The 10163-nt window shown below is 27.6% G+C and overlaps 1 protein-coding gene across 5 annotated transcripts in view; it reads left to right on the forward strand.

Moving 5' to 3' along the window:
* The first annotated feature begins 8351 nt into the window (after positions 1–8351).
* LOC100164959 (cytochrome b561) overlaps positions 8352–10163 on the forward strand; it is a 10196-nt gene continuing 8384 nt past the window's right edge. For all 5 annotated transcript variants that reach the window (XM_029487394.1, XM_029487393.1, XM_029487395.1 and 2 more), the window contains exon 1: positions 8352–8482. The gene's annotated coding sequence lies outside the window, so the exon portion shown is untranslated. The remainder of the gene's footprint in view (positions 8483–10163) is intronic.

The following is a 10163-nucleotide window of genomic DNA, read 5'->3' on the forward strand; positions in this document are numbered from 1 at the left end:
TGTTTAGCCAAGTGCCAAATTTTGTTGAAGAATATAATATCCTCCATTTTTTTAAACCACGGTCATATATTTTTATACGAATTTAAGGAGTATCACAATAGTACATATTGTTATTGTATTCTATACAACTATGTGGCTATATAAAATACTTTTTTAATACTTTAAGTATTGATTACATAGCTGTATCTCAAATAGTGTGGGTCGAAAAAGTCAATGTGGTTAAGATTATCGTGTAGTTAAGAGGACGCTACACACACATTTTTGCTACCTAAAAACATGTTTTAGGAGAATCGCTCTCCTTTGGGCTGTAGGTATCGCACAAAAATCAAATTTTGACTACTTAAGGATAGCAATATTATCTGTGTTCCTATGTTTTATTATGATTATAACTTTACTCAATAATTTTTTACCGTATATTTACTATATATATATTGCTACATATATTTAGGTAAGCAGCAGCTTTTAAAAAAAAAAGTTCGAATGGATACGCATGGATATTAAAAATAATACCGCGGCGTTTACGTGTGTGAAATTTACATTGACGCGATCCGTCATGGTCGACCGTTCAAGAAATAATAATCGACGCTCCCGAAACGGCCAGATGCGCTGAATGAGCAGTGCCACAGACTATGAGTAGTGGGCGTGACTTAAACGCCGCGCGCTTGCGGATCGCCAAAACACTTAACAGCGCGTTCTCTCGGCCGTTGTATATGTTTCGCTATACGTGTAGCGTCCTCTTAATGGTGACCGTTAAGTTCCCCTGTTGTACCCTAAGTTTAGCTACGGAATGGTATACTAATTCCTAATTTTCGTTATATTATTAATAAATATAATATTAAAATGCAAATGAATGGTATTATGATCTGTGTATTAGATGATGAAAATGGTGGAATGATTTGAATTAAAAAAATCCAATATTGGTATATTTCAATATTGATGTACCTAAATACATTATACTATTACACTATTAAAGCTAATTTATTGAAAATTCTGACAAATAAATGTAGGTAGTTAAATACAAAGTTATGGGTTTTATTTATTTATTCACATTACCCCCACAAGTCAATTAATTTCAAAAACCAGCTACGACCTGCTACTACCTACAGCAGCGGTTCCCAAACTTTTACGACCATGGCACCCTTAAGAAAAAGTTCCGTGTTTCGTGGAACCCCAATATCCGTTAAACGAATATTTTATAGCAGTATTATACTATAGTAACGTTTTTTCCCAAATAAAATATAAAATAATTTTCTCAATATTTACGCATACATCTGGCTGAACCCTTGAGATTATCCCACGGAATCCTTAGGTTCCGCCGAACACACTTTGGGAATCGCTGACCTACAGTATGAAAAAATATTAAAATGACTGAAAGCAAATTCAGAGTAAAATGATAATATGTACCTCTACATATACCTACGAATATAGTTATTATATGTGTATCGAATCTATCATTGATCTATTTCAATTATTTATGAATGAATTCCACACCGTTTAGCCACCCTCCAGTAGCTAATGGTGTAGGTAATCAATAATCATAAGAAAAAATTCATATCTTATATTTTTGATATTAGTACTAGGCTTTTTTTTTAAATTATAACAATTTTATTTTATCACTCAGAGACACACTCTAAGAGTGCAAATCAACGATTATTTGAATAAAATATTAGGTCTGCTAATTTTGAAATAATTATATTCTTTATTCCTCCTGTGTAATAAATAATAAAATATTTAGTATATTTAATTTATTCGTGAAAAGATAAATTGTACATATAATCCTAAAATAGCGTGTCCTATAGGCTATAAATCAGCTAGGATTGTGTTCGACTTCGACGGAAATGCATCTAGTTTCTATTGAGAATAGAGTAATGTAAATTGCTGATCATTATAGTTTGTACAAATATAAGTGACAAGGTTTGATTGGTTGATAAGTGATAACTGTAGTCGCCTTTCTGCAGTGGATAGGTACTATATTAATAGGACCTATTATCCAAATCGAATTATACAAAATAGTGTTAAAAATTATTAGTATTAGGTACATCCAAAGAAGCAAACGAATACGAGGAAATGATTTATAAGTAAATCCATTATCACCGGTGACATTATGTAATGTATCAATTAATTTTCGAAAGCACAGAAATAAATATTATCTCTTATACATACAGTGAAACCTCGATAACTCGAACGTCTATAAGTCGAATTTTAATAACTCGAATTTTTTTTCGCCCCCGATAATCGAGTTATCTGTATATCCATAAAATTATAAAAAGATAGAATATTACTTTTGGTACCGATTTATCATTCTCGCATTGACATTTCTGTGTCACGGGGTCAACAGAATTGAATACTAAAATAAATGATAAATCGATCATAATATATTCCTTGATAGTTAATACCGTTATGTACTGGCGTTTTATGAGGACCACAAATTTCATTTTAATCGGGTTTCCACTATACACGTGTGCCCTGTACACGAAAAATGTTTAGCTATGTCCAACAACACGGTATCGTGGTTAATCGTGTGGACGTATGGTAGCCTAATCTAACCAACCAAACACAGAATAGGATTTACGCTAACGTGTATAGTAGAAACCCGCACTTTAGACAGGTGTGCATTGTATAAATATTAAATACCATATGAGTCACGAATAAGAATAATTTTATAAATTTGTTTATTGCGGTCGTTGACAAGTTCATACTACATCATATCGCTAATCTAACCTAACTTAACCTAACCTCACCTAACCTGACTGGCCTGTCAGTCGTACCAATGGGCCCTTCGTTATTTTCAAGAACAAAATATGAAAACAGACAAAAATGCATCTTATAATATTGTGATAAATTCTAAACACTGAATACACGTGTGGGTATGCCGAAAATTCATGAAAATGTTCATTTTATTTTTGTTATCGGGTTATTCTATTTTTGATCCGATTAAATAGGTATTATATTGTGTATAGTACCAAACCCATTGTTTATTTTTATTACAAATGTGATATGTTATATGATTTAAATAAAAATGAGGCAATATAGTTTTGAATAGCCTTTATTTTCCAATTTTCCATCCGATAGTCAGAAACTCAGAACGACAACATGTCAACATATTTTATTGAGTACTTACTACCAGGCAAGTAAGAGATATTTGATTTTTATAACCTGTACCTTTAGTTAGTAATTGAGTCATTGAGTTGAATAGTGTCATTCTGTAGGGGCAAAGCTTAACAGTCTGACTACGAGACAACTAAAATTATATTGCTATAGAGATGGAAAAATATAAAATAAATATGTTAATTTTTTTCTTGGTTTAATTTCATTAGACTTAAGTCACGATTATTGGATTTTGTAACATAATAATTTAATTACATAAATAAATAATTAACGTGACTTCATTTACGATTATTGGATTTTGTAACATAATAATTTCATTGCAAAAATAAATAATTTAAAAACTGAATTTATCTTGATAATATAGATTTTTTATTTGTAATTACAAATATTATATTAAAACTTATTATTTATTAAAAATCAGGCAAGTGCGGCTAACCGTTCTACCGTACATTAGATGTCGAGTGGGTCAGTAGTGTTTAATGTTTCATATTTAGTGTAGATACTTAAATAAAATACGAAAAGATTGAATGGAAAATATGATATTTTTATTTGTTGTAATTATTTATTTAAGAATAATCATTATACCAACACAAATATCCATAGAAATATATTAAATATTTTGGGTATGATGTAATTTAAATTATTTTAATTATAAATATTGTTCTTCTGAATGCATACCACTATGGCACTATACCAGGTAGCCAAATCCCTAATTTGTAGTCTGTAAGACATGTTGAACACTTTCATGTATCTTTATATTATATGTATTTATATACCTTGAGAGCAACAGCGCATATTAACCCAGACATAAAAAAATCTTTCAAGTAATATGAAGTAATAAAACGTCCTAACAATCATTAAAAATTGATTTTTTTAATAACTATTTTCTACATTATTATCATTCATTTTTCATTTATATTTTGTAAAAATTCTCGGTAATAGTCAACTTTTGGTTGTGTGGTTACATTTATGTGTGGAAAAGTAATAACTTAAAAAAGCGGGTAAGTGGATATCGCTCTGCTGTACAGTATGTTACAAGTAGGTCAATGTATAATGGATTGTATTAAACTTGAATTCAATGATATAATATCATTGTATAAGAAAAACGATTCTGAGCAAGGACGGTTTGTCAGTCTGGATTTTTATATTGTATTATTATTTATTATAGCCTTTAAGTTGAATTAATATTATAAAATTATAATTTTTTATTCGTTTCTATGGTGATAAACAAAGCGTTAGAAATTAAAATCCCATTTTTAGCGGTTTTTCGTAATTTGTCGGTAGTTTTTCCTGTGGTATTAAATAACTATTGAGAAACCAGAAAATGATCTCTCTAAAGTACCATCTTGATCCAATTTGCTAAAAGATAAGATACTATATGTTGAAATCGAAGCACTCCTTCTGGTAAAAATTTTATATACAGGATAAAATAAATAAATAAGCACCATTGTAAAACCACTAGCTTCCTCGCTCCACTCAGAATCTAAAAAAATAATAAAATGGTACAATATTCATATTATTGGTATTCCATTGTGGTATAAACATAAAAAACGCAGGACATGGAGGCACATTTATGGTCATTAAAAACACTATACGACACGACAAGGGGCGGACTGGGTACTGGGTAGGCGACAGGCCAGTCAGTGATTTTAAGACTTCGGGTCATCTTTTCCGAAAATTAATAAATATAATGAAGTAAATTCTTTTTATCAAAATACTATTATGTTTTTTTACCAGTTACCACACTAATTGTTGACTATTTATGACCTTACATAAGTTTCATAATAATAAAATATAGGCTATACATTATAGTTATTTTCCAATACGGTGGCCTTGACCACGACCTTGTTAAACACTTACAGATACTTCCAATTATAGAAATAGGTACTATTGCCAAAAGCATTTCATCGTAGTTCCGCGTTTGTGAGTCAACCTTTGACCGTGGTACAGGCAGTGAACTTTGCTGATATCATTTATGCGATAATGGAGAAATAATGAAGAACATACACAATAATAAAAGTCAACACCATAGAACATAATATTATTCTATGTCAATACCGTACTGGCATTGGATTAGTATAATATAACTGATGCTAAATATTAATATCCAACTTTATTGATGAAAAATTACATACGTATCTGGTATGTAGTTAGTAAATTAGTATAATATATTAATAAATAAATTATTTTTATAAATATAATAAATTATGTTTTTGTTATTGATAAATCATAAATAATTAGGTACTTTATGAAGTAATGGACCTAAATATCATAACTATTAAGTAATAATACAGCTAATATTCTTATCGTTTTTTGATTCATTAATTTTGTTTTAATACTGTATGACCTAATCTGAAAATATTATATAAATATATAATATACAGGGAGATTTGTTTAACGTATAAGACACTCATTATTTTAAAATACTATGAATGTTTTCAAAAGTATTATTGTTATATTATTACCTACTCAGTCCTGTAAAGTATTTGAGTAAAAGTATTGAATAACTTTTTAAATATTTTCAGCATGAAGTATTTTGAATGGTATTTTAAATACTTTTTTTTGTATAAAATACTTTTTGGTATTGAATACTTTGGTTTTTTATTTCGAACATTTTTTTATTCGAAATAATTGGTTGGAAAAATATTATTGTCAACTACAATAATGGAATAATAATTTCATTTAATATTCTGTATTTCTGTATTCGCCGAAGCCCAAAGTTTTGTGAAAACCAGATTTCTAAAAAAAGTTATTGAATATTGAATAACAATATTCCCTTTAAAACTATTAGATGACTATTGAATTACCTACTACCTACGTGTTTATATGACGATAATTAGAAACCCACTTTAAAAACCAAAAGTATTTGAAAAGTATTCCAAATACTTTTTCAAAGTATTTGAGTAGTATTTTAAATACATTACAATTAAAGTATTAGAGTAGTATCTTAAATACTTTAAAAAAAAATGTGTTTGAGTATTTACTCAAATACTTTTTAAAAGTATTCTTTACAGGACTGTACCTACTTACTTAAAGTTATTACCAGATTACCTACTAAACAACATTAAAAAAATCTTTTTACCGACTGTTGATATTATTTAGGTATTTACTTTCTTATCGAAATTTAAACGAATAGTTAATTAGATAAATTAAGTTTAGATATACGTATCAAAATACACCAAAAAATATTCTAATTCAGAATATAGGAATAAAAAAGAATTTTATCGTTCAAATAGTGAATATCTTAAAAGAAAATAAGATAAAAAATAGTAAAAAATATGGGCATGTGGCATGTACCACTCTGCTGTACATTAGATGTTGTGAGGGGGTCACTATAATATTTGTGGTTAACTCAACACATATTAAATGATATTATATTATTGTCAAATCACAACCTATATGAGTTGAAAAATCAAGCTGTATACACCCTCCAATTTTCAAGTAATAATCTATTGAAATAACTTTTATTGACTTTTTAAACTCGACCGATTTTATTAGTGAAACCCGTATTAAAATAAGTAGTTATTTTTTAGATATGCCCGAACATACAAAAAAGGTTTAGTGTTTCTCTACTATATTATGTATGGTATATACATATAAACCTTTCTCTTGTCTATCAATTTAAAAAAAACCGCATCAAAATCCATTACGTAGTTTTAAAGATCTAAGCGTACAGACAGACAGCGGGACTTTGTTAGGATTAAGATTTATTATTATTATTATTATTATTATTTTTTATTTGAATATTTTCTATAAGTTTGTGTCCATAGCAATCATTAATAAACAGCAATTTCTATCGTAAATCTTAAAATGTCTTTTTAAGCACCTCCCAGGGGTATTTCTCTAATATATTAAGCATACAGAGATAAAAAGAGACTTTGTTTTATAATATTTTAAGATAACTAAAATTTATATACCTATTATATATATATTTATATTCTTGCAGTACGAACTCCTTATGAGAAACCATGTAATACATTTGTTCTACAATTAGTTATAGACATTTGAATTTATAACATAATATTCTACATAACATTTTATACATTTTTAACTACAAAATGATTTGCAAATTTTCTTGTTTCTGACAAATTTTATGAAAGTTTAAGCTTCAAATGCTTATAAAAAAACAATCGTGCATATGAATCAATAATATTTTAAATTTCTATAATACCAACTTATGAGGAACATTGAATAAAATTTCAAGCATATTGATCCAACGAATATTTTTTTTATCAACATTTATAGAACAAAAACTAAAAAAATTGAATACTTATTTCAAATGTCTATACATAGTTCAGAGTTTAAGTATTTTGAAAAATGTTTCATGTACTTACCAATAGAAATAATAAAATAAACATTTGGTAAAAATTGTAAGTATCTACATACATATTTGATTTTGAATTACAACAAAAAATAAAATCGTTTCAAATCTAAGATATAGACCGAAATATATTAATGAATTTCTAAATACAAAATAATTTGGAAATTTCGTAATAATGAAGATTACTATCAAAATTCTAACATTGAACGCTTGTAAAAATATTGTGAGCAAGCATTTATTTTTTTTTTTATTTATTGCATGAATGACTATAAAGATTAACACTAATTCAATTTTTAATTTTTTATATTATCTTTTTTTATAGACATTTTAAGAACTAATTTTTTTTTAAATTATCTATAAATAGCTCAAAAAGCGTCAAAATATCATATTCAGAAAATGTGAACATAAACATTTGGTGGAAATTTAAGTATCTACGGTTATTTCGTTCGGAGTTACCCAAAAAACAATAACGATTTTGTCAAAAACTGCAGTTGTTACGTAAAATTCCCATTTTTCCTTATTTTTTTTAAGGAAATTTTCAACATCAACCACTTAAAAGTACCAACTATATCCAATTTCTACCAGAAACCACCCTCGAAGTTGAAAGTCTAAGAATTGTTTCCATTACTTGTCGTGTATAGTATAGGTACACTGTATACAAACACCAAAATAAAACACATACCATTATAAAATCAATACATTCATCACCCCACTCAAAATCTAGAACATAGTTTTTTATTTTGTAATGACTTTGAAGTTCGAATAGCGTAAAAAATATTATCAACAACTTTAATTCTTTATAATTTAACTTTGGCAAGTATCCTACGTCCTACGTCTTGTTCTTTCTAAGAAGTAAAAGTTGATCTACCGGATTTTCATTTAATAAGTAACCTAACGGGTTTTTGATCAACTTTAGGTACAAATAGGTAGACGGCCACCGCTAAGGTACAGTTGTAGATGTCGTGTAGGTGCGAACTCCATGATATTAAAAAAATAATTGCTTACGAAAAATGATTATGAGCAATGGCGGTCTGTCAGCCTATATATTACTAGGTAAGTATATTTTATGATATTACTGCTATAAAAGTAATTTATTTTATACTATAAGCAGGGCTCGTAAGTATTAATGCCTTAAAAAATGCCTAAATAAGCATGCATTTATGCACTCAAAATTGGCAAAATGTGCATTGAAATATGCCCTAAAATGTTAAAAAATATGCATTTATATGCACTAAATATCTAAAATTATGCAATTAAAAAATGTTTACTTAAAAAATTATAAACAATTTTTGAAATAACATGAATTATCTATTCACATTTAAATGGTTATATTTTATTTTTTTACGTCATAATTTAAAAAAAGATAGGCAAGTGGATGTCGCTCTGCTGTACAGTAGGTTACAAGTGGGTCACTGTATAATGATTGGTATTAAATTTGAATTCAATGATATAATATCATTGTATAAGAAAAACGATTCTGAGTGGTATGTCAGTCTAGGTGTAAGACATATTACATACTTATCTATGGTAATAAAAAAAATTGACCTATAATAAATTCAAAATTAATCATATCAAAATATCCATTAGGTACTTACAACACGTTATACATCAACAACAAACCGTGATACTATCATAGATATATAATATTATACTTTAGAAGTTTCAACTACCCATGAATAATATTTTACAATCACAACAAAATAACTAAAATAGTTATTTTTGGTTATTTAGTATGTAATTTCGTCCAAATTTGAACTTAAAATGACTATAAAAATAAACTGTGCTTATGTATTTTTTAGATATTTTGGTAACAGAAGTAGCTACTTACGTGGAATCTTGTTTTAAATTTTCAATCCTTAGATATAAAAGTTGAACATTTTATAAATTTTTAACTACAAAATAATTATTCAATTTTAAATTTCATAAATTTTGTCAAAATTCGATCTTTAAATGCTTATAAAAAAAAAAAATTGTGCCCATGTATTTTTAATATTTTTCAACTGCCATTGTTACAATATATCAGGAGCCTTGTATAAATATTTATACACTTATTGGCCCAACAGATAAAACTTTATTGATATTCATAAAAAAAAATAAATAAAAAAAGCAGGTAAGTAGATATCGCTCTGCTGTACAGTAGGTTACAAGTGGGTCATTGTATAATGGGTTGTATTAGACTTGAATTCAATGATAAAATATCATTGTATAAGAAAAACGATTCTGAGCGGACACGGTTTGTCAGTCTGGATATTTTATATTGTTATTATTTTTTTTATCATGTAAGTCGAATTAATATTATAATATTTTAATTTTTTATTCGTTTCTATGGTGATAAACAAAGCGTTAGAAATTAAAATCCCATTTTTAGCGTTTTTTCGTAATTTTTCGGTGGTTTTTCCCGTGGATTTATAACTATTGAGAAACCAGAAAATGATCTCTCTAAAGTACCATCTTGATCCAATTTGCTAAAAGGTAAGATACTATATGTTGAAATCGAAGCACTCATTCTGGTAGAAATTTTATATACAGGATAAAATGAATAAATAAGCACCATTGTAAAACCACTAGCTTCCTCGCTCCGCTCAGAATCTAAAATTTAAATATGAAATTGTCCGTAAACAGCTCAAAACAAGTCAAAATATTTTAAAAATTTTATCAAGTATAAGAATTGATAAAATAAACATTCAGTGAAATTTGCATGTATCTAGAGTCATTCTTTTTTAATTATATCGAA

The sequence above is a fragment of the Acyrthosiphon pisum genome, chromosome A1 (assembly GCF_005508785.2).
Source record: "Acyrthosiphon pisum isolate AL4f chromosome A1, pea_aphid_22Mar2018_4r6ur, whole genome shotgun sequence".
Taxonomy (NCBI): Eukaryota; Metazoa; Arthropoda; class Insecta; order Hemiptera; family Aphididae; genus Acyrthosiphon; species Acyrthosiphon pisum.